Source organism: Cavia porcellus, unplaced genomic scaffold (genome assembly GCF_034190915.1).
Source record: "Cavia porcellus strain 051 isolate PalLab524CR breed Dunkin Hartley unplaced genomic scaffold, mCavPor4.1 scaffold_11, whole genome shotgun sequence".
NCBI classification, from domain to species: Eukaryota; Metazoa; Chordata; class Mammalia; order Rodentia; family Caviidae; genus Cavia; species Cavia porcellus.
Genome location: NW_026947494.1, coordinates 72,333,638 through 72,358,602, shown reverse-complemented (window position 1 = coordinate 72,358,602; position 24,965 = coordinate 72,333,638). Strand labels below are relative to the sequence as shown.

The 24,965-nt window shown below is 39.8% G+C and overlaps 1 protein-coding gene across 5 annotated transcripts in view; it reads left to right on the top strand.

Moving 5' to 3' along the window:
* Fam110b (family with sequence similarity 110 member B) overlaps positions 1-24,965 on the top strand; it is a 137,682-nt gene that overhangs the window by 27,754 nt on the left and 84,963 nt on the right. Inside the window, exon 1 of one of the 5 annotated variants that reach the window (XM_013148473.3) lies at positions 7,068-7,193. The exons of the other annotated variants lie outside the window; for them this stretch is intronic. The gene's annotated coding sequence lies outside the window, so the exon portion shown is untranslated. Of the gene's footprint in view, positions 1-7,067; positions 7,194-24,965 lie in introns of those variants that run through there. 5 annotated transcript variants of the gene reach the window in all.

Genomic DNA, 24,965 nt, shown 5'->3' with positions numbered 1-24,965 from the left:
CCCCTTCTTGGTTATCAGTAGCTTTAGCAGGTTTATCCTGCTGCATTGAAAAAGTTGACATAAGCTAAACATTGTTAAGCTATGTTTCAGAAATCTCTTAGAAGGCAACCAGAGTGCTTTTCTCCTGAATTACATTGCTTTTCTGTAACGTGTGCTACCAGAATGCTTCTTCCTCCACACCATGGTTCACCTTTCTCTCTCAAGGACTTCCTTAATTGTTCTAAATATGTAGAGGCCCCTTCCTGTCCGATCATGCTGCGGTTCGTTAAGCTCTGTCTGTCCTCAACTTCTGGTCAGTTTGGTTCATGTATTAGGTGCGGTGTCATTCCAGAGTCAGGCATTGGCTTCCAGATTTAATAGTGGAAGACTGGCAACCCCAAAAAGATTCAGCACCTTCACCTGGCCTTAGAAGTGGGTTCGTTGTGAGTTCATCAGAGTGTGAATATTAATCATTACTCCTGCGCAGGTGACCAAGTCAGAGCGGACTAGGACCTGTGTGTATCTGAGGTGGACGCCTTGCATGTGATCGTTCAGCCTGCAGTTTCACTAGTATTTATACCATGACTAACAATAAACTCAAAGTTGTAGATCTTTCTCAAATACGTTAATTTATAACTTCTACCATGGAATACATTTCTAACATATTTTATATGGGGAACCTTGTGCAGGCATAGACTTTTTTACTTAAGCTTGGTTTTTTTTTTTTTGTTTGTTTGTTTCTTTCTTTCATGTAGTGTGGTGATCACATGGTAGCTCCTTCAGGAGCTATTTTCTCAGTAAATATACTGTAGTCTGGTTATCACATTGACCTACATTTGACATAAATGCTGTAGTCTTTCCCATTTAGTACATGTGGACTCATGATTCTATCATATAACGTTTTAATTGTTTTCTAACCTTGAATTACCTGTAGCTTTGATAAAGTTGTCTCATATCTTTATTTATAGTTAGATAAGTTTGTCTAGTAGTCTCAAGGACAAAGTCTTGTGACATGCAGAGGTATTTCCCACTTAGTGTATGAGAGAGTGTTTAAAAATTGTTTGGAGTTGATTCGTGATGGCACTCATATGTCTTTAAGTTTCCACACTTTCTTTTTCCCGGATGCTTTCTGATAGGTCTTTTGTCTTCTGTACAATATCATTCATGGGTTAACAATAGTTTTAGAAAATTTATCTTCTTACATTGAAGAGGTTAGCTGTAAGCTAAATATGACTAGGCCACCTTTTGGAAATCTGTTAAAGGCCATAGCTTATGAAACACAGATTGGTTAGTTTTCCTGGAAGCAGTATGCCTGTCTTTGATGGTCTTCAGATACTTAGCCATCATTTCCTGCTGTAATCTTCGTTAAATATTTGAAGATGTTTAGTCTGCCGCTGAGGGACTTTAGGTCTTAGCAGTGAAGCTGGCAGAATGTCCATGGCCTCAGCAGGCTTTCTCTGCCTCTTTGCGGGAGGTTCCTTCCTCCACACCCATCATGGCAATCCTCGATTTGCTTTCTGTTGCTACAGTTTTGCCTTCTCAAAATTCTATACCAGTGGAACCCTCCATGTAGTCTTTAGCTTTTTGCTTCTTTTCCATAATGTACTCTAAAGATTCAATTATAGTGTAAATATCAGTAATTCTTAACTTTTTATGCTGTGCATCATTTTCCATGGGTTTTACACCACGATGTGATTCTCTTTCACCAGCTGATCCACATTGTGTCCTTTCATTTTGGGTGGCTACTATGGATAAAGCTGCTGTGAACGTTCTTGTTCCAGTCTGTGTGAAATCTGTGAGTTCAACTTTCTGTTGAGTTTATAACCATTAATAGAATTGCTCTCTGTGTGTTTTATAGTACCTACACAGTTTGAACTTTGCATCAGTATTGTATTATAAACACATACTATTTTCAAATTTTTAATTTAGATATTCTAGATGATAGGTACTTATATCTCAGTAAAGTGTTATTTTATAAAGTGTTATTTTACCAGTATCTGTGACAAAGTATGTTGAAGGTTTCTTCCTGTGCTTACATAGTAGTACTTATTTTCATGTTGAAAATGTGTATTGAAATCTTGCTTCTTCACCCACTTAATATAATTATTGGATGCTGAATTTTAATGCGATAAGTGAGTTTATATGAAGAAATGTAAGTAAGCTACCATTGTCCCTTGATTTCATCAGGGTATTGGTTTTAGGATATGCCTTGCATACAAAAATCTGAGAATCCGCAAGTCATTTATATAAAGTAGCGGAGTATTTGCAAAGGACCTATATATAGCCTGACATATACAGTAAATCATTTGTAGATGACTTATAATGCCTAATACAATAAAAATGTTATGTAATAGCTGTTATGTTGTCTTAGGCAGTGATGAAATAACAACAAAATGGCTCTACATATTTAATACAGAAGCAAAATATTTCCCAAATATTTTCTTCTGTTTAAATCTACAGATTTGGAATCTGCAAATACAGAAGGGTGGATGTATTTTATTACTTTCACGGTTTCAAGAAAAAGTCCGTAAAGAATATTTTGTTTCCTGAATGGCATTTTTGCTCTTCTGGGCATATGTAGAGGGTTCTTTGTCTCTGCTGACCTGTTTTACTTTATCTTACCCGCCTTTGAGCATGTGCTGTTTATTTCATCTGAGTCTGTCAGCTCAGCTTTCCTGGGAATACTGCCTGCCTGTGGACCTACTAACCTCTTACACCTCAGAACATACGTGCACCTCGGTCATTCCGTGGGAACCTTGACTCCAGCACTGGGAAGGTTTTCCTAGGTTATCTCACCATCACTCTGTGGTAGGCAGGGCACCCACCTCTTTGGATTTCAGGCATCCAGTGTAAACAATGGGGAAGTCAACAGATCATATCAAGGATAATAACCTGCTGATTTGAGTAAATTGAGTGCCCTTGAGCAATTCCTGAGTTTTAGAGAATGCAAGTTCTGTATGATATGATGTTTCAAATACCAAATTATCTTGAAATTCTTGATTTAAAAATTGCTTATGTGAATTTTGCTTTTAGTATATCTACATTTTGCTTGATAGCTGCCTATAAAAACTACTTGAAGTATATTGTAGCAGTCTTTTTATTATGATTTGCCTGTGAATAAGAGAGAAAAATTGTATTTTTAAGACATCTGTGTCCGGGTTAGACATGTTTTTATTTTACATTTTTCATGGGCCTTAATTGCTTAATTTAACTTCCTCTGTAGAGCAAAAGTTAGAGTATGTAAGTTCTTGATAATTTTGAGTAGCATCCACATTGACAAAATTATGTTCACTGATGGTTTTTACACTGATGCTACTATTTTTGTGTTGCATCAAAAGGATGAAATTATAGGCCCTTAACAGGTTATTCCTGAAAAGTAAAGATCGGTTATAACCTAAAAGAGCACTGGATTGTTCAGATCTAGAAAATCTGAAATCCAGGGTAGGCTTACTTGTGCAAATTTGGAATACTCTCTTAGCCACTGTTGGCTTCCATCTCACCTGTGAAATGAAACGAAACAGAATGGATGGCCATTCAGTTTTTAGAGTCTTAAGCACACAATTGAATTGTTTATATTAGGATAGTCTGGTTTCACGTGGAAATTTTAAAGATAAATGCAATCTCAAATTTCTTCATTTGTGTTGTTATTCCCTATCTCAGTCATAACTCCATGACTTTTCTATCTGTGAATCATTGCAATTGTAGTTTGCATCTTTTATATTTTCTCTCTGTAATAATGAGAATGTAAGGACAAAGATAATGATAAAGAATTTTTGATGTAATTTTTGACCAAAACAAAAATACTGGTTATAAAATATTACAATATGAAACTTTTTGATTTGTTGTTCTGTGTTGCAATAATTTTAAATGGGATTCAATCACAGATTAAAATTTTTCTAAAACAATATTATGAGTATATGATTTCATCAGTTGGAATTCCTGGTATCCCATGTACTCTATTTCAGCAAAGTTCTAAATTGCATGTACTAAAGCAACCAAAAAGAGCCAGGAGACTTAGAGTCTCTATTTCTGTTTAAAACTAAATTTTACTTTTGGTTTTTGTAGAACATTGGTGAGTAACTGAATAGGAGTAAATAGGTTGTTCTGAAAGTTTTACAGGTGAGTGTGGGAAGTGTCATTTTAGTTGTTATTTAAGGAGACAACTTCAGGGTTTTTATTTTTTTGAAGCTATACAAAATCTAGGTCAAGACTTCCAGCCTTCCTAATACGATTTAGGCACATAATTTCATTAGACATTGCTCCAGAAAGGGCATCATGATGTGGAGTCTGGCATAAATTTAAACGAAAGGATTCTCAGCCCTTCTCTGTTGGAGTCTTAAGCATTTCCTCAGAATGTTTTGCTATTGGTTCCTCTTCTAGCCATGCAAACTGTGTCAGAAATCCCAGTGAGGAGTACATCCATTGCAGCCAGAACACTTTCCTTCCCTGTGATGCTCCCACTTTCAAGTAAACAAAGATAGAGTCCTTTGTACTGATAATGACCTACAAAAGCAGATGCTGGTGAAGGCTGTTAAAATTTCCACCCCAGTATTTTCTTTTCAGTTCCAGATGTCCACATAACAATTGTTTTCATGACTCACCTAAGTCTGAATGCAGCGAAAACAGCACCACAGTTGACCACAGTTGACAGACCCTGGCTGTGTCTGTTGGCCCTGAAGATACTTCACACCTCTGCCAGTCCCACGCTGTTGTCGAGTCATGTTGGTTCTGGGCTAGGTAGAATGCTAATTTTTTTCCTTCTGGACAGTGAAATACAAGATCTATTCTTGAAGCAGGAAAAAGCAGCTCCAGGACAAGCCACACTGTTGTTGTTTATGAGTTCAGGTCAGGCTACATTTGGAGGACAGTACAACCTACAGTACTCAGAATTTGTTGTTTTCTTCCTTTGCAACGTAAGCAAAGTTCCTGAAATACAAGTATCAGTGTTCTTTCCCTGTTCTGCTGTGGTTTTGGAGGAGGGTTTGCCACTGCCTTCTGATTCAGAGCTGAAAGGGTTGGCAAGTTTCTCGGGGGCTGTCCTTTGGAATGATGCAGGGCTCCCCAGGCTCTGGGGATACTCATAGGTATCCTTCATTTCCTTTCCACAGAGTACACAACGCTTATCTTATAGTTGGTTTCTGTTTTCTTGGGAACCAACTTAAATGTTTGCTAGAGCAATTAAATTAGAAACAGATTTCGAACCCAACATTTCCCCAGGTGTATTAGGAGATGTACTAAGTTATTTAGTGAAAACCAGTTTCTTTTTAACGCAACTTTTAAATCACTTTTATTCTGCAGCATTAATTTTGAATGTGTCCATTTCCTTTTAGAAAGCTCCAAATCAGATATTCAGAGCATCATTCCTATATTTTTTCTGAATCTTGCATTGGAAGCCACAGAGTCTGTAAGGCTTAAAAGGGAAATAGGTAGTTATATTTAGTACAATGCACTGTGGAATCCATGTGTAAATCTGACCTAACTAAATATAACCCTTTAAATGTTAAACTGAATTTAGGTGTCCTATTCTCAGCGTTCTCTTACCTTTTCTATTTTTCCTTTCCTTCCCTTTCCCCTTTCCTCCCCCTTCTGCCGTCCTGCCCGTCCCTCATCTTGTGTCTTCCTAGGTGTCCATTCAGCACATGTGTGTGGAGTTGGATTTGGGCCAGGCTCTGTTTTGAACACACATTCTCCTGTGCAGTTCCTGCCTCCCACAGTCGGCCGACTTCTCATGACACCTTCACCTCTAGAACTATCTTTACATCTCTCATGCCCTGGCAGGCGTGGGAGGAATGATTTGGAACCACCTGTGTGAAAATGGTGGCTCCCATCCTGTGCCATGTGGAGAGATGCAGACTCGGCTGCATTGGTCTGGCCATTAGTCCAGCTGGCAGCATGGTCCTTACCTTGCCTTACACACACACCCTCACTGCCCTGTTGGCCCTGAAATATATCTGTTTTTACAGCCTGCCAAGCTTGCCTGGGTATTTGCTTGCAGTGTTTTTTCTCAGTTGTAAACTCTTTTCTTTTTAGATTTCTCCAGTTTATACTGTTAGAATCGGAATTACTCATGGGATAAACAAAACAGCACCAGTGTTTTGTTCCCCAGTGCTGAACAGTGAATATTCCCAGTGGACATAAGACCTGTTTTTTCCAGTTATTAGCACAGGACCTATATTATAAAAAAAATTGAATGTAGCATACAAGATGCCCTAAAGCCACTCCCAAGAGAAAATATTTGTTTGATTAAGGTACACATATCTTAGTTCCTCCATGCATATACTAATATTGTTAATAAAGGCATTTAGTCTGTAATGGTGTCTGTAAATTAAATTATTTGAGATAAACACTTGGAATAAAATTGGGGTAACCTTGGTCTTGGGTAGTTTCAGTGGTAACTTTTGTGAGTTTGGGATAGTAGGCTGGTTTATTTCGATGGTGTTTTTGTAAAGCCCTCCTGCGACCATCACCTCACCTCACCTAAATTCTGAGGTTTCAGTTACCTACAGCCAACTATAGTTAAAAATATTCAGTGAACATTCTAGAAGTAAACAATTCACATTTTGAATTGTGTGCTGTTCTTGCTGACGTGGGCACATGCACTGTGATACAGAGATTGCTGATCTGGTCACTGAGACCGTCAGTTAGTGACCAGATTTCAGTGTGTCTCTGCTGGACAAAGGGATGATTCACCTCTTGAGTGAGGAGTGCATCAGCACAAGGTTTTGTCACCTGCTCAGAATATCTTCCCTGGGGTCAGAGGAGAAAACCAGTAGCAGTGCCATGCAGAGTTGCAATGCCTCTGTCACTGACCTCATGCCACCTTGCCCTGTAAGCATTGTGGCATGTCACACATTGTATAAGAAGGGCGAATACTGTGTATCAGGATATCATGAGAGTCCAACTGCATTCATGTAACTTACACAGTAAATTGTAATCATCCTATTTTACTATCAGTCATCATTAGTCTCATATTATGTGTAATTTACAGACCTTTATCAGAACTATGTATGTGTGGGAAAACACATGGTACATACAGGGCTCATTACTCTCCTTAGTTTTAGGCATCCACTGAGGATCTGGAAAAGTATCTCCTGCAGATGAAGAGGATCCCTCATCTCTTTTAGGAGAAAGGTGCTTCCCTGCCATGGCACTACTAATGCATTCGTCTTTCCTAGCTCCACAGGAACGTATGGGACAAGTGTTGCCTGCTCAAGGTGAGTGGGAGTGGGGAATTTCCAGGCTCCAATGCCTTTGCCCCCACATAGTTCCAAGACATTGATCTTGCACTTCCCAGAGCTTCTGCGTATCCTTAGGCTGACAGTATAGGTGAAAGATGTGCTTTCCTAGCACAGTTCTGCTGTGGCTGCTTTTCATGGTAGCTGCCTGCCTCCCTCCTGAGATGAGGAGCAGCACCTCACTCCTAGATCCCCCTCCTGCCTTTTCCTTTTTGTCTTTGTCAATGCCTTCACTTATCTTTAGAGTGAACCTTGCATTCACTTCGTTCTCTTCATCTATATCCAAAACAGTGGCACCGTGATCCCAGCACACTGTGTTCCACCCATTAGCCCACGTGTTTGTCTGGGTCACTGTGTTGTTGCCTCTTGTAGGAGCTACTGCCTCACAAGCTTACTAACCAAGTTCCTGCTGCATCCAGAGCACATAGGGGACCTTAGTGACCAAGCGGCAGATGACCGTTGAATGTACGTGGGGTGTCTGTCTAGACCCAGGCTCTTTATTTTGATGCCTGTTGGCCAATCAGAAACAATGTCTCTGCACTCTAGGGACCATTGACCTGGGCCAGTGTTGAGGTAGGACTTCTGTTTTTCTAATGGGAATGTCTTGAGTGGAATTCGGGTGAGGGTATATCAGCCAGATTCGTCAGTTTGCCTGTGGGCTGGGAGTCTAGCTGTGCTCAGCTGGCTCTGGCACCCTTCTCTGCAGTTGTGGTGTTTCTCCTGTCCAGAACTAATGAGCAGATTCCCCAGAAATGGTAGTTAGGAATGTGGTCTTTGGTGTTGAGGGGAACCTGGTTTGAGTTGTGCCAGAGAAAGCCATTTAGTCTCCTCATCTTCAAATCCCCATAGCAACAGCATTCACATTATAAGCTCCTTTTGAGGGTTGAGTTAGTTGCCACATAGACTGGCACAGGAAAAATGTTCAGTACTATTTGAGCATTGCTAATCCCAGATCCTGAACATTGTCAACATTGACATTATGCTACCAAGTGGGAAAAGTCAAAATGATAATAATATTGAATCAGAGTACCTTGAGGCTGTGCATAGGGTATATGTGGAGTATAAATGAATTTCATGTTTACACTTGGATCCCACCCCAGAGATTCATTATGTAATTAAAAAAAATCCCCAAATCAGAAACACTTGGATTCCCAGTGTTGTGCAAAAAGGACACTCAATCTGTACATGCTCCTAATTTTTGTTAGTGTGATCTTATGTAGAATGCACAAGAGTGCTTATGAGCACTGAATAAGCTGACACGTACATCGCGCCCTCGCGATGATGGTGAAGCAGTAATAGCATGCGTAGCAGACGTGTTTATAGCAAGACTCTGTGACCCTGAATGCCGAGGAGGAAAAATGGGTACAAGTTTAGCTGCTTCCTCATCAGTTTATTAAATCATTGTCTACGTTTTGGTTACACAGATTCAGTTATAAAAGCTTGGGGTATGGTGGCCTGTTGGAGTTCATACTTGTCTAATCCTCAGATCCTTTTATTATTATTAATGTCTATTTAAAAAATATACTTTGGGATTTTTATGAAATTTTACAACTAACTAAACTATAGTGTAGAACTTAACATTCAATTACGTTAATTATGTCAGCATATATGTGTCTTTGTGATGACTATACATGCATATAATTATTCTGTATCTCTGTTAGATGTTGTTTTTTACTGTTAAATTGAAATACACTGAAGTTTTATCATTTACGTTATGTGGTTGTCCAACACTATTAAAAGGAAGAAAACAGAAATCTAATAACATTTAAATTTATTATAAGCACATTAAATGAGGCTTACTTAAAATCTTTGGCGTTACTTTTTCTATCTTGAATATACAGTGGAGTCTGGGTATTTTAGAGACATTTCTTACACTTGTTTGACACAGTTTCTGTTTCTGTACACAGGAAACAAATGCCATTACTTTAAACAGGCTTTAAGGGTTGGCTCACTGATGAAGAATGGACTGATGAGCATGCAGTATGCCCAGGGTTTAATTCCCAGCACATCCAAGTACATCTTCTTGTTAAAGAGTATATAATTATCACTCTGCCAAGTTAGTGTGTCTGAGCATTTCTGGTGGGAGAAACCTGTCTGATCTTTGCCCTTGTGCCCAGTGCAGAATGGAATTGGAAACTCGGCAGGGGAATGGACCAAGTGAATCTATTTGTTAGAAAACTAAGAACCTGGTGCCTTCAAATTCAGCACTGCTGTGGTAGAGTTTGAACCGTGACGACATTTTAGTGGGAGCAGCCAGTGTGTTTGAGTGAAATTATGCTTGCTTTATTTCCTTTTTGTCCTATCCTAGGTTTATAATGCTAATGGCAGGAGTCTGACCCTCTCTGCCCTTCCTAGCTACTGTATCTTTCTGCCTCCTCACTCCGGAACTTTTTTGTGTGTACCCTCTTCCTGCCCTGTTAGATGGACCTTCTACCCTGCTCTCCCAGGTTTCCTGTGCCTGCCCTGAGGAGGTCTTGATGAGAACTTGGTTGTACAAGGTGAATAATGCCACATCCCTGGTGTTTCTGCTGTATGGTATTGTGGCGAGCCCCTGAAGGGGGCACAGAAAGGGGAGGTGTCCTCAGCTGCTCTGTTGAATCCATGAAGCACCTCTGTGCTACTGACTTAAGTCTACCTCTCAGAGTGGTTTCCTCAGTGACCTCTGCTATATCCTTCTCAGCTAATTTAGGAAGAAAGCGTTCTGCTTCTATTAATATCACTATTCTGGCCAAGGACTTTGTTATGGTTGGATTTCTACAAGTCTGTATTCATTTCCCAGGAAAGACCAGGCTCAGCCAGTTTTATATTTCATTGATAATCAAGAGTTATTATCTTTCTTGATTACGCTTGTTCCTTATGGTAAAAATCTAAGACTGAACTTGCTAAATGTTGTTCCTTATAGATACTAACTTCTTTTTATTATAGGTTTTAAAATAAACTTACCTACATTTAAAGTGTTTTTTTTTATTACATGATTTCAAATAGATTATGGTTTTCTTTGAGAGTAAGCAAGAAAGAATAGTGTAGCTACCTCTCCAAGTGCTAAGTGACAGTTTCAGCAGTTAAGCTGCTGGTCTGAATGGGCTAAATTACTAAAGTCCCCCTGCCTCAGGCATGCTGCATACTCCCCAGAGATAAGCTTGACTTCAACTCTGTCTCTATTTCGTTTTGGTTTGACCTGAGTTGCATCATAGAGCAAACTATTTAAGCATTAATATGCTTTAATATGTAGTAGTATATAATCCTGCAGATCTTTGAAATGCAAAAAATTTGAATTGTATTCTCTAAGTACTAAGTGTATGTCATTTTGGAATTTCTGCAGTATGGGCATAGATTGTTCCAGACTGAGTTTCTCTGATTGACATCCCACCATACTCTTATTACTAGTGTAGTTTTCTTTTAATCATAAGAAATTCTTTTTAAGACAGTCAGTGAGTGTCTAAGTGACATTTACCATATTTTTCCTATACATATATACCTCTGATGAAGTTTAATACATAAAAGAAGCACAGTAAGAGATTAACAGTCACTAATTGTAAAATAGAACAGTTATAACATTATACTGCAAAGGACTTCCCACTTCAAGGTTGTTATTAAGGAATGTTTGAATTACTTGCACGTAGGCTCAGCAGTACCACAGCAGTCCATCTAGGCACTGAGATAGCTACTAAATAGCTAACAAGTGACTAATGGGAAAGTAGTGTATACCCCAAGGATACAGTGAACAAAGGAATGGTGGGATGGAGTGGGACAGCATGACATTTCATCGCCCAACTCAGAGTGATGTGTAATTTCAAACATAGGAATTATTTCTGAAATTTTCCATTTAATATTTTCAGCCCATGTGTGACCCCTAATAACTGAAAGTGTAGAAAATAAAGCTTAGATAATGAAGGAATATCTTATTTCACTGGTTAGATGAAAGAGAAAACATCTGATGGTATGTTTTGTTTTTTCAGATTTTCAAGACCATCAAAGTATTGATAGGCTTTTCATGTATTAGAGGCACTAAGTTAAAAGTATGTTAAAATATTTTTTTGTATACACATAGTCTATGATCAAGATTGATTAACGTCCTACAAAGCTTGATGTCTACAGTAAGTGATTCTTACTGTTATGTAGAATTCCGTTTTTTTAGCCTTTTTAAACAAGTGCTTGTCCACAAAGTTTATGCTTTTGCTTGTCTTTTTTAAAAGAAAATTTTTATTGATTTAAAAATCAATAGGTGATTGAAGGTGTGCAATTTAAATTGCTTGTATCAGCAAACTGATGTGATTTTGTTTTAATGAGAAGCATTATTTACAATGTGTTTATTTTTTTTAGTGGCTTCTCTTTCAGTGGTACAATCCTTGGCAACGTTTTCTGACTTGTTTCCTTAGTTAATTAGAATTGGAAAATAGCCGTTTCTTTTCACTGTTGTCCGGGCCACTGGACCTCCATATCTTGATTTTTTTTCCCCCGTCCCTGTACCTTCTGCAGTGTGCATTTCATCTTGGGCTGCTCTTCTCTGGAGACTGTCAGCTGAGCAGATAGGCATCATGCCAGACAGACCCAGGCAAGGACTGTCTGAACTTGAAATGCAGGGTGCACTGGACCAGATGAATTCCAGATTGTTCTGCTAGTAGCTCACCCAATTTTTGTTTCTTAACCTTCAAAAGATACTCAGAGGAAGATAATTGCACTTACTGGGAAGACATGTCAACCTTTTCTTCCTGAGTGATTGCTAGGAACACCTCAGGTCTTACTCTGGATCAGGTGACAAAGCTGCCATCACTTCTGGCCATCAGCCCGAGGACCACTTTGAGTGACTACTATCTCTGCTCGAGAACTGTGTCATACGCTGCATATGAAATCACAGTGTGTTTGAGAGATGTTGCATATATAATGTAAACTGTTTGATTCTACAGTAGAGAAAACTGAGATCATTTTGTGGCTTCTTCCTTTAATATATTTGTAAGATTGCAGCAAGGGTATCTTGTACTGGATTAATTCTTAGTACAGGTATTATTCAGGAAGCTAAAGTAGTTAGGAAAATTAGTCTATCAAGTCATACTGAAAGTGATCAGACTCTTCTACCCGCACTGGTAAGGGACAGATGTCTTCGTCCTGGATACACAGATCTTGGCATTCAGGAGTTTCCTAAACAGACACAAGCTTGCATGTGCTCCTAATTTGGTTCATGTAACAGGCAGATACTGAGCATCTGTAGCTCCCTGCTGAAAAGATACCACTTTTGGCTTTGAGAAACCCATAATTAATCTGAGTTTTTATTTGACCCTGCAGTTTTACAAATTTAGCTATTCAACTAGATGGTCCGCAGGATTATGTTTTTTTGTACAGAGATTCCCTGAGGGAGCTGAGCGCAACCCCAGAGTGCTGCCCTGGAGCCTAAGGCAGTGGCTCATTCTGAGGCAGTCCACTGAGTGTTACTTTTCTTGACCTGGATCAGTTTGGGGGTTTGGGATTGGCCTGGCCAGACCAGCTCTCCCCATCCTGCCTAACTCCACTTAGCTCTGGTCCTCACACTCTTGAGGGCCTCCTGTGTGTTTAGGTCTTACTAACAATGCAGAGTGCTGTCTTAGATCAGCCTGAATTTGATGTGACCAGGCACCCAGTCTCTCTGCATGACTAGAAAGAACTATCCAGGCCTGATCTGCTGGAGCAGAGGCAAATTCGAGGCAGTGCTGGCGCACTGCAGGCCTGAGCTCAGGGCCAAGATAGACTTGCTGATCCCCTGTTCCATTTTCTTTTTCTTCTCTTTGATCTTCTCACTACCTGTGCAGAAAGGCTCAGTGTAGATCCTGTTGATGTTTATGTGGTCCTGAAATTTTGCTTGTTAGTACTCCTCTCAAAAGTTAAAAAAAAATCATCTAAAATATTATTTGTGCCAATAGGCTGTGTTAGTTCCTAGGCCTGGCTTGTTAGGCAGGGAAGAGCTGCAGGAAATTCCTGTCTTCCGATGGTGACTTGTGTCCCCACCTGGAAACCAGCCTCTTTCTCTGAAGGTGACCCCTTCCAAGAACACATGTCCCACATATTCTACCCATTTCAGCTCTCCTCAGGTGTATTTTCCTGGTTTTCTTTTTTCCCTTTTATTTCTGCAAAATATTTACCTCTAACTCAATGTAGGCACAGATCTGTCCTCAGAGTGAATTCTTCCCCATTCCCTGACCATTTGTTAAACATATAGCAAGCAAAAAGGGTTTGCTGCTCTCTCAGCATTTTGCAGGAAATATGCTCCTGAGGAGAAAAGGGAAGTCTGGGCCCCAGAAGCGCTTCCCAGAGGGGTTTGCATCTCTGGTACTGTTTTCTCTTCACCATCACCGGCACAGTGAGTGACCAGTGTTCTCAGATCATCTCCCCCTGGATTTGCCTTGGAGGAAGAGAAAACCCAAATGCTTGTGTCATTAGCAATGAAACCAATAAAGAAGGCTGCTGATGGGACGCATTCCAATTTTGGAGAATGAGTCTTATTTTCACACATTTATAATTTTAAGAGCATGTACTTCTGCATTCTGTTAACATTTATATTCACACTTTAAAATGAGTTTGATTTGAAAATCTAGAGACTTGCACTATAGTGAAAAGTGAATGATCATGAGGCAGGGTCAGTATTTGCTTCTTTTTTTAATTTTTAACTCAGTTTTTAGTAAAACTTCCAAGTGTCCACTTAAGATATTTTTCCTTTCTCTCTGTATTTCAACAAACTTGTTGACATACGATGGTTTGTTGCTAAAATAAATTGTAGTGATACGTAAATGTACCTGTGACTTTGTAATGAACATTTAGAAATAGAAACAACTGAACCGTCTAGGCACACCTCAGCAACATAACTGAACCAGCAACAGTTAAATAGAAGTGTTAATTCCAGAAAGAATTAGGGCCACCATTTTAAACCTTAAATGTGACATTTCCCACCTTTCTCATGTGTTACCTGTTTATCCAAATCTGAGCCATCCTCTCATGATTATGTGTACCAGCACTAGTTGGGCTCGTGAGTTATTTGGTGGAGACCTTTCAGCTAGTGCATTAGCAGATGTTCTGAGTCTTTCCCTCCTACCATTCAGAGAGTCATTGTTCTCAGTGGTGAAATTCATTCCCCCTGATGAACAAGTTCCCCGACCTATGACATGGGTGGCTTTTGCTACACTGATTTGTGGAGGAATATTTAGGATCAATGGAATTTCCTTGAGGTGATGATTTTCTAGTAAATTCCTTTGTGTTTAAATCGTGTGTATATCTTTGGTCTCAGTTTCAGACACAGCATTCAGTAATCTTATTAGCCTGACCACTGCAATGATTGACAGACAGCTAACATCTGCTGTCAGCCCGGAAGCAGTGCTGACAGGAATTAAAATCATTTCCTCAGATGCTGGTCTTTCCTGTATGAAATAAGCGGTGATAAACCTTCTCTTTGTGGTAGGAGCTGGCCTTGGATACAGTGTGTAAAGTGCCCGAGCCTCAGTTTCCTCCAGTTTACCATGACGAGTCTGGATACACTAGTCTAGTACTTTTGTTACCGTAAGACATAATAATTTTTAATTTGGCTATTTTTCTTTAGGGTACACTACGTTTATTAGATCAGTAATGCTATTGGACTGAGAAACCATTCTTTCTTTTCAGTACCACACACGTAATCCACTGAACCTCAGCAATTGCATTTATGATGAATTCCTAAAATCACAGATGCTAATTAATTTAAAAATAGGACTTATGCATTTTATTAACCTGTTGAGAGAGAAGATTTTGACATTTCTTCCTGCTTTACCGACTCAACCCAATGGAAATGAGGATGTGGACTTAGGAAGGGATGTTGCTCTGGGGCTCATCTCTGTCCTGTGACTGCTTTTTGCAGGTTGTCTTACACAGGATCTCCTTCTAGGCTAGGCAGACCTCGGCTTCACCTGGAATTCTTTGCTATGTGAGTTCTAATTTTACTGTTGAGATCTTCTCATCTCATTTCTTAAGAGAGAATTAGTGAAGTGATTAATTTTAAGAGTTACTCTAGAGGATGCTGGGAAATCAAGCATCGCATCCCTGGGTAAGCGGCTGTGGTGTGGCAGGCTGCAGCCCCTCCAGTGGGAGAACCACCAGCGTCTCCTGAGATCCATGCCATGTTGGAACTTAGGGTGCTGGGAAACCAAGCAAGCAGCTCCCCTCCCTGGTAAGCAATAGTGCGCTTACCGATGCACAGGCTTAGAGTCAAACATCCCACTTTCCCTGCCCCCCTTTAGCAAATGGGAACCAGAGATCTGAGCATCTCTTGGGAGGTTGACCATATGCAATATAGCAAATAAGGGGAGATTACCTTCTACCATCTTTTTGAAGGCAAATATTTTTACTGCTGTTTTGCTTTAGTCTGATTAATGGTACTGTTCTATTCAATATTCTGTTTTGATAAGTTCAATAATGTTCTGTACTTCATTTTATTTTGCTATACATGATTGAAAGCACAACTATTGTGATGACAAGAAGATATACTGCGATACCTGTTGCTGTTATCCTGGTAACGTGCTGTGAAGTTCTGTACCAATTTCACTACACTGTCTCAATTGGCAAAAAAAAAAAAAGATACTCTGGAACATTTGGGTGCATACAACCCCTGTGCCACTGTAAGACTGTCGCATCTAGTATGTTTGACATAGGCATTGTAGTTTGTATCTAGGTGTGCGATAGATGCCTGATATCTGAATTAGTCCACTGAGGTTAGCAGTAAAGGTAATGTCGATAGGTAAAGCCTGGTCAGAGGAGGCGGGTCACTGGGGGTGTGACCTAGGAGGGTATGTCTCTCTTCCTCTCCTGATCAGTTTCCTGACACCATGCCCTGAGCTTCTTCGCCACACCCATCTGCCACGCTGCCCTGCCATGGACTGAAACCTCTACAAAGTGTGAGCCAAAATAACCCTTTCTTCCTTAGATCGGTGGATGTTGGATATTGTATACCAGCAACAAGAAGGTAGCTAAGAAGGTGTAAGCAAAGCTTGAATTACACTTAGCTACATGATTCCTGTGTATGTTGTTCCATTTTGTGCTATCTAAAAATTGATCTTCATCATAACTGGTTATTGAATCTCCAGGGATCCTTGGGTAAGAACTGACATAGATGGAAATCATTTGCTCCCTGACACACTGGGACTGTTTCTAGTATCTGGATTTCTTACTGTTTCTCACACAGGCCCGACTTTCCGCAGCCTGGGGAACTTTGCATCTAACACATTCTTCTCCCCTGAACACTAGGGACCGGATGCTTTTTGCACTGCAGTGATTGAGACGGTGTAGGACAGCAGTGCGCTGGAGACTGACCAATGTTTAAAGAACGTGAATGAAGGTGTAGGCACCTCACAGGGATTGTAATGTAAACGTGAGTCGTGCTCCCTCCCAGGCCTGAATCAAATGCACATCTGAGTGTGCGAACTCCAGCTGTTTGTCCAAGGGCCATGCCGCCATCCCCACCCTCACCCCAGGACATGCAAGCAGTAAGTGTCAGCTCATGTCCTGGAGGCTGCTGTGAATCAGCCAGATGCAGTGTGAGGAAGGCTGTGTTTGTGGGCAGAGCACTCAGATGGGTAGGGCTTGCTTTTTCAGACTGTGTGTTATCTCATGTCATGTGCTTTACCTTTGATGGGGAGTTTTGATCTTCTGAGCACTTATCTGTGCATCAAGCACTTTCATTTTCATTGGAGAGTAAATCATTCTAGAGTTGTATTCTAGAGTTAGAGCAGTTCTTAAGCCCATGGTAAGTTAATATCTCTTCCTTTAATGTTCTTATTTGATAATACTAATACCAAACCCAAACACTTACATAGTATTTACTCTTATCCGACATTATTCTAGATATTCTAGATACTGTATATATAGTAAAATCTTGGATTGTGAATACCTTGTTCTCCAAGTGTTCTGCAAGACCAGCACATATTTCTAATAACTTTTAACTTGATAAGTGAGCAGTGTCTTATGTCAGTGTCTTGTGTCACAGGATCACAGCTGAACCAGTGGCTCGCTCTTGCGATTCTGTCTCTGTCTCTATCTCTGTCTATCTGTCTCTTTCTCATTATTGCTCACGTGCTGTGAATTTGTCAGTGATTGTCTCTTGACAGCAAAAGGTTCTAAAGGAGAAAATCTTGTCTGCAGATGAAGGGGGAAAGAGAGGAACTGCTCAATTCAAGTGAGATTAGAGGGATATGGAAAAATAGTACAAAATTTTGTGGAAAAACAGTACTCAAATAAGGTGGTAGCAGTGCAGGCACTGAATCTGTTTAAAGACAAAGCAATGTCACATTTCCATGAAATCTTCAAAAGGAGGCAAAACCAGGTGTCACTTGGATAGGATCCTTGTTAAAGCTGCGTGAAAAGAAATAGGTTTCATTGAGTCAATAGGTAGCAGTGAGTCCCTTAGTGGTAGTGAAAGTTGTCCAACATAATAACACTCCTCTCATCTCTCACACACCAGCCACAGGGTTTTGGAAGGTAAGTGTAAGTTAATTTGTTTTTCTTTGTATTTTATTATTTTGTATTCTGTTGCCATATTCTAATTTTTATGTATTTTGGGGTTGTGGAATGATTCATCTCAATTTCCATTATTTCTTAAAGGAAAATTTGCTTTGTTATACATGTGCTTTGGGGTTGTGGAGTGATTCAGCTCAGTTTCCAGTATTTCTTAAGGAAAAAATCAGCTTTGATATACAAATGCTTTGGATATCAAGCATGTTTCTGGAGTGAATTACGCTAGCAAACCAAAGTCTTACTGCATGGTATTGAGATATCTATCTATCCATCTATCTACCTACCTATCTATCTTTTTTTTTTTTTTTTTTTTTTTCTGGGTAAGATAACTTGCTCAGAGTCCCAGAGACACTAAGTACAAAATACAACTTGAACCCAGTTGGGCTGGCTGTAGAATTCTGTTCTCTTAAAGGCTATCCTGTACTGTCTCTTTAAAATATTAATACATGCTCCCCAGTTCCTTTGCCTTTGGTCTGTCTGTTGGGGTAAATATGAATTTATCTTTTTATGGCAGGTATTTAAGCCAGCAAATATGAATATCACTTAACTGATACGTACATGTGTTTTGGGGGCCTTGTATAAGACTCTTCGCTCCCACGCCTTGGGAGCGATTATCTATAACCATGTGAATTTATACCCAGGATACCTGGGTTGCTCACATTCTCCCTATACCTATATATAGTGAGTCACTTATGTAGACTACCATGTTCATGATAACCTTGAATGTGCACAGTGCGCAGCCTGAAGAACTGTAAGTGCAACCTTAATTGGACTGCTTTACATAACTTTCGTGAATAGAGAATATTTAACATACCTAAGATTGTAGTTTGTTTTATAAGCTCACCTCAGTGCATTAAAACTGTCTTTTCCAAATGTGTGAAGTAATGATTTTACACTGCAGATTTGTCTGTATTAAAATGTCCATGTGAAAGCAGCAAGTTCTGTGTAAACAGAGAAGCTGTTAAAATTATAAAACAGCGGTCAAAATAAGTATCTGTATTTGTAATTTAGGTAGGTATTAGAGGACTAGACTGGGGCATAATACTTAACAAAGTAATCAGCTTTGTAATTTTGCAATTTATAGGCTCACCTAGTAGAATCCCAAAATAAAAGCCAATTTGAAATATTTCAGCAGAGATTTACTTTGAGTTTCACCAATGCATTGGATTAGGGGATCCATGGTCCCCTTTAATGCAGTATCAGTTATATTTAAAAACCAGGCAGTGCTTGGAAATTCCCATGAAACAAAAGCCAAATTTCTGGGTGAAGGAAAAGAGAATCTTCAGATTCTCTCACTGATTTAATGTGTGCATTATTAGTTTTTGTAGAATTTATGTTACTGTAGTTTTATGAATGAGCTAAGTGGCCCAAATACCGAAACTTTTTAAGTAGCTTTAATTAGTTAAAAGCTAAAATGTAATGGCCTGTTAAGGAGTTACTTTAAAAATTAGTGAAGTGTAATTAATTGTAATCTGACAGTAAGGTGGTGCAGTGCAGATCTGTGCAATTAGAGTAATTATTGCTCTACTCAGGAAGGGAAAGGTGGCAGGTCTCAGCCTAACCCCTGTGGCCCCTGTGAGTTCTGTTTTCCTAGAGCTCAGAGCAGCGTTGTCTGTGTCAGCAGGAATCAGGGCTGTCAATCCAGAGTCCTCCTCTTTGAACAAGCTAGCCACACCCCTGCCAGTGCATCCCATTAGTTACAAAGGGAACTGGTGGAATGGCAGCTTCAGCATTCTGAGGGCAGAGTTTTGTCTGCTCACTGACTTCTCCTAGAATCCGGCCCCTAATAGGTGCTCACAAAATCTTCACCAAATGAGTAAATTATCAGGTGATGTGACCGTACACTGCGTGTACTCAAGGGGCAAAGTACAGGCTTCTGTACAACTTTGCTATGTGTGATATTTTACTAAATTGGGCCCATTTTATACTATGCCTTGAAGCAGTTCAGCCCTGAGTTCCATCTGATGACCATCTCCATTTCTGAATTACAGCAACTCAGGTTTTACTCATTGATTAAAGTCCAAGGACCATTGGACATCTGTGCTGTATGGAGTGCGTTTGTCTTACGAAACTATGATAAGATTGTAGTATCAGAAGGCAGGGATTCCTTCAAAGAAGATGTCATTATCGGTTCTGCCTACCATAACTAAGTACATTAGATTGGGTAAGTTATAAACAATCAATGTATTGCTCACAGTTAGGGAAGCTGGGACTTCTGAGACAAAGGCTGCAGAGATGCAGTGTCACACAGGGCCTGCTCCTTGCAGATGGAGTCTTGTGTGTGTTCTCTCCCGGCGTAAGGGGAGAGGCGCTGAGACCTCTTTCATACGAGCACTAATCTCTTATGCTTAGGGCCCTAATCACCTTTCATAGATCCCCAAGGCTAATACCGTCACACATGGATTTGGGAAGAATGCAAACATGTAGACATTAGCAGAGAAATTTTTCTTTTTTTACCATTTTATGGACATAAGAAAAGCAAAATATGATATTCATTGTATGGTGACCACATTAGAGTAGCTGTAATTGAGTTTTCATATTTTATGCTATTAAATTGTCAAAAACCACCCCTTAATAGATCTTAATATATAACAGTAGACCTCAAGATAAGAAATCATAGTTCAGTTCATTAGGCCTTCATTTTTCAGACATATTTTGTGCATTTTGTGGCCATTCTGAAAAGTGCCCGTTTTATGGATGCTAACAGAAGGATTGTGAGGGGATAGACATTAATGTTAGATGTAAACTCAAGATCATTCTTCCACGTGTTGGGTTCTTTCTACTATGTGGATTCAGAATCCGTATTCAGTATAGTCCTCAGTCCTCCCACTAACCTAAGGTAACTAGAAAGCCTTGGTGAAATATTAATACATATTTGTATATGTGTATATACAAATGTGTGCTATATAACCACACACAAAATATTTTCCTTGCCAGTTCAACTTTTGAATCCGAAGAAGGAAGTCGGTCCATGTGTACATCTTATGTGAGGAGCAACAGTGTGTTTATCTTATACTGGGTGTTAATCCAAGGCCTCGTGCATACTAGGGAAGTGCTCTGTACTGCACTGTAACCCCAGCCCAGGATGCTAGGCAAGCTCCCTACCACTGAGCCATGTCCCCAGCCCTAAACTGCAGCTTCTGTCGTCTGCTCACCACTTTTGTAAGGAGAGAGATCAACAAGAGTAGGTGACAATTTGACTCTAGATACAAATTCTAGATACTTTCTTCTAGTCTGTGATATCTCAAGTCTGTGGTAGACTATGCCATTCTGCCAAACAGCAGTTAGAGGGTCACAGTTTACTGTGATGTTTAGTAGCCCCATTACACAATGCTTGGTGGTTTTACAAATACTGAAAAGAATTTGCATGATAGTATGTAGGCTCCTGCAGTCTCATGTTCTGAACTTAGGAGGTTGGTATAAATATGATTGTAAGGTAGATGTCTGCATTGTTAATATACTTTTAAAGCAAAGAAAGTTGGATGGAAGAGTAAGAAGAGAAAGCACTGATGATGGTAATGAACATTTCCAAACAAAACAAATAGTATTCTAAGAGTAAACCTATTCAAGCAGAAAATGGAAACTCAGTGGATTTTTCTTCCTGTGCAAACAGTGAAGGCTATAAAGAATGAGATAGTATACAATTTTGGGGAACAATAACAAGCATTCTGCAAAATTTCAAATTATTCTATAATTTTTACAGCTCAGTCAAGGAGGTGTAGCCTATCTGGGCTTACGTGTTATGTTCTTGAATTACATTAATGGTAGCAGTGCTAGTAAAATAAAAAGAGAATGAGGAAATGTAAAAAGAAGAAAAGAACATTAGACTGCTGTTTAGGAACTGTGTTGAGGGTTGTCCTCTGTCACTTTTGGGGGAGCCTATAGGGAGTGATTTTCAGGGTACATTGTCAGGTAAATCATGTTTTACAGTTTATGAAGTAAGTGTGTGTGTCTATGTGTGTGTTTGTGTGTGTGTTAAATCATCTCCAAAATACTGTTAACTAGAGGAACATGGATTGAAATGAATAAATGTGTATTTTACAGGAAGTTGCATTTCATGTGTCTTGCTCTTGAGCTAACATTTTCCCTCTCCTCTCACAAAAATGTAGCATACTTTTAAATAAGTGGATAATAGAGCTATAACATGAAGTACTGTAGCGATAAGATGTTTATTTCTTCTGGAATCTGTCCTTTCTTTCTTTCTTGACTCACAGACAAAAATCACATACTTGTGGTTTGCTTGGAGTCAATATTTAAAGGAAGTTTGGCTTTTACTTCCTATTTCTTCTACTATTTAACTGAAGAATTTTTTTTTAAATACAAAAATACAGCAGAAATTGTCTGTGAGCTTGAGAACCAGAGAGTGAATACATCTGTTTTCTCGTAACTCTAAAGTGCTGGTTTTACAAATACACAGTGTGGAGTTTTCACCACATAGTTGGTTAAAATTTTCCATGTTTGTTGTAGAACTAGAAGTCAAACTACATCACTTTCTTTCCATGGGAAGGATACCATTCAGTTTCTGAATGTGACTTAATGAAGTTCTGATGTGGAATGAGAATTAAAGACATAGAAATCTACAGCTAAGCGGTAGACCTGGAAATGTTGGGATTCTGATATTTTGAAGCAAGCTGATGTAGTGAATGTTATACTGATTTAATCAGTATTGATAACCTGCTCTGAGCCAAGCACTGTTCATAGGCTGAGGATATAACAGTAAATAAATAGACACAAAGTTCTGGTCCTCATGAGGCTTATGTGTCAGTGAGGTGATGCAGAGAATGTAGAAGCAAAGTAAATCCAGTGTTTCAAATGCTATAAAGTACAACAGAGGACAGTGAAGCAGGGTTCAGGGTGGAGTTGAAGGGAGGATGGTGGCACGGTTCTAGGCGACCCTTGTCTGGGTGGCCAGGACTCTCCGAGTTACGTGAGGTGGTGGCTGTCACAACTATGATGAGTCGCCTTATATGAAACCCTTCCTCAGCAACTGGAGAAGAGATTCTCCCACTGCACTTGAAGGAGCTGCTGTTTTATGAAGGGTATGTGGTAGAGGACTGGGAGCAGCGTCTGGGAGAATGAGAGTGACCCCTGCTTACAGTCAGCTGGAAAAAGTGCTCCAGTCGCCAGCTGCAGCTATGAGATAATAAATTTCGGCTGCAGAGTCCATTACACAGACAACAGAAAGCTAATGCACTGGACCAGGGAAGGTCTCAGTGGGATGTTTGGGTCAGACTGGACAGGGCAGGATGAGTTCTGTGGCTTTCTGTGGGAAAGACGCATCCCAGACAGAGAGAGAAACTCATGCAACAGTGCCTGGCAGGTGTGAAGGAGCAACCATGAGGGTGACACGCTGTTTAAGAAGTGTGGAAGTGGTGTCCTATGTTTGATCAAAGAGCTCTCAGATTAGAGGGACCATTCCAAGCTTTGGCTATTGTGGAAGGCAATGGGAAGTTACAGTTGGTACCTTGGTTCATGAACTTCAATCTTTCCCTAATGCTGGTCATAAACTGAGTTGGATGAGAACCAAATCAAATTCAGGCATTAGGTTCAACAAACAGTGCTTTGCATTTCGTTCTCGTCCAGTTCAGTTTGTGACCAGACTCATGGAGCGAATTGAGTTTGTGAACCAGGGTGCCACTTTACTTGGGAATAATGTGGTGTGACCTAGATTTTCCTGCTATCCTGTGAGGTGGTTATACTAAGATGACTGAGAGGTGCAAGAGCCATTAGAAGCAAAGGTACCTGTCACTGAGACCCTAAGTGATAGCAGCTTTGGAAGAGTCTAGCCAGTATTGGTGGTGAAGAATGATCTGGTTTTCAAAATACTCTGAAAAAGAATATATGAAAAAGAACTTAATGACAACAGTGATATACAGTGTAGTAAAAAGTCCTTAGCAGCTGGGAGAACGAGGTTGCCAATAACTAGTGGAGAGGAGTGTGGCAGTGAGGAGCTTGGGAGGCCGCCACAGGTTCGTTTGGAGAAGCTAATGATGTGCCCATGGAGACAGTGATGTGGTCCTTAGATGTACCAATTTGGAGCTCATTGCAGAAGATGGGCAGAACTTACAAAAGAGGGAGTCGTTGGAGGACTTACGGTTTCCATAGCTAAGATTTCCTCAGTGTGGACAGGCAAGAAAAAGGTTTAAGAATAGAGCCTTGGTACTCCAGTAAAATATTTTCAATCATTTTATCTCTGTGGTTTTGTTTCATCATAAGCTTTTGTTCAGGGTTTGGTCTGATGGAAATGAAGGTGTTCCCTCTTACTCTCAGGGACTTCATCTCACTTTAAAAAAAATCCCACTTCTGTTCAGTGCACCATGTTATGTACTGGATCATACGGTTGAGGGCGTAAAGCTGGAGATGAAACCCTGCATATGCAGTTATTTGTTAAAGAGACCAAAATGTTCTTCACTGGACGCGTCTCATGTGTCTGAAAATTTCCCAACTTACCGATTTTCAGTGATCTCTACGCTATGAATGTTTTCCCTTTTTGTATTGTCTAATTGTAACTGTTACAAAGAAAAGCATAGTAAGTCCATATGCATAATCCAAATCAATATCTAGCCCTCATTAGGATAACCACTAAGAAGTAATGCCTTGCATTGTCACTCTTGTGATGATCACGTTCCTGCTTTGCCTTAAGCTGTTGCATCTGGTAAGTGTTATAGTTTAATTTTCTCTGGGAACATTAAACAAGTTAAGTCATAGCAATATTTTTGTGCTAAGTTTGATCAAATCCATGGATATGGCTTCCCTGGACACACAGGGCTAACAACACTTCATCCTCAAATTTATTACCATGTAATAGATCAGCAGGCTGGCTTTTCAGAATGGGATTCAAAGACTCCCCACTACTAGCTGAGTATGTTTCTCTACAGTTGTTCAGTTACACACTAAACAAATAGACACACAAAAGTAGGAGGTTAGATGCTGCAGGTTTAGCAGGTAGGAAAAGATCAAAACTACAGGACAAAAACTTTGCGGGGTGGTGGGAGATTGCTCCTTGGATGCCCTTGCAGTCTGCATCTGCTAGTGGGTTTGTTGCTAGCAGCTTGATGGTGGGAATGGGAGAGCCAAGTCCTTCCAAAGCAGAAGATCTGTTCTTCTCACAGTAAACTCTAGTTCATCCATTCCTTTGGGGTTAATTCTTATTTATATATCCTCACAATTATTTTACAGCATTTTCTCAGTTCCCTTTTTTCTACTTTTCCACCTAGTATGATCAAATGAGATATTTAATCACCTACT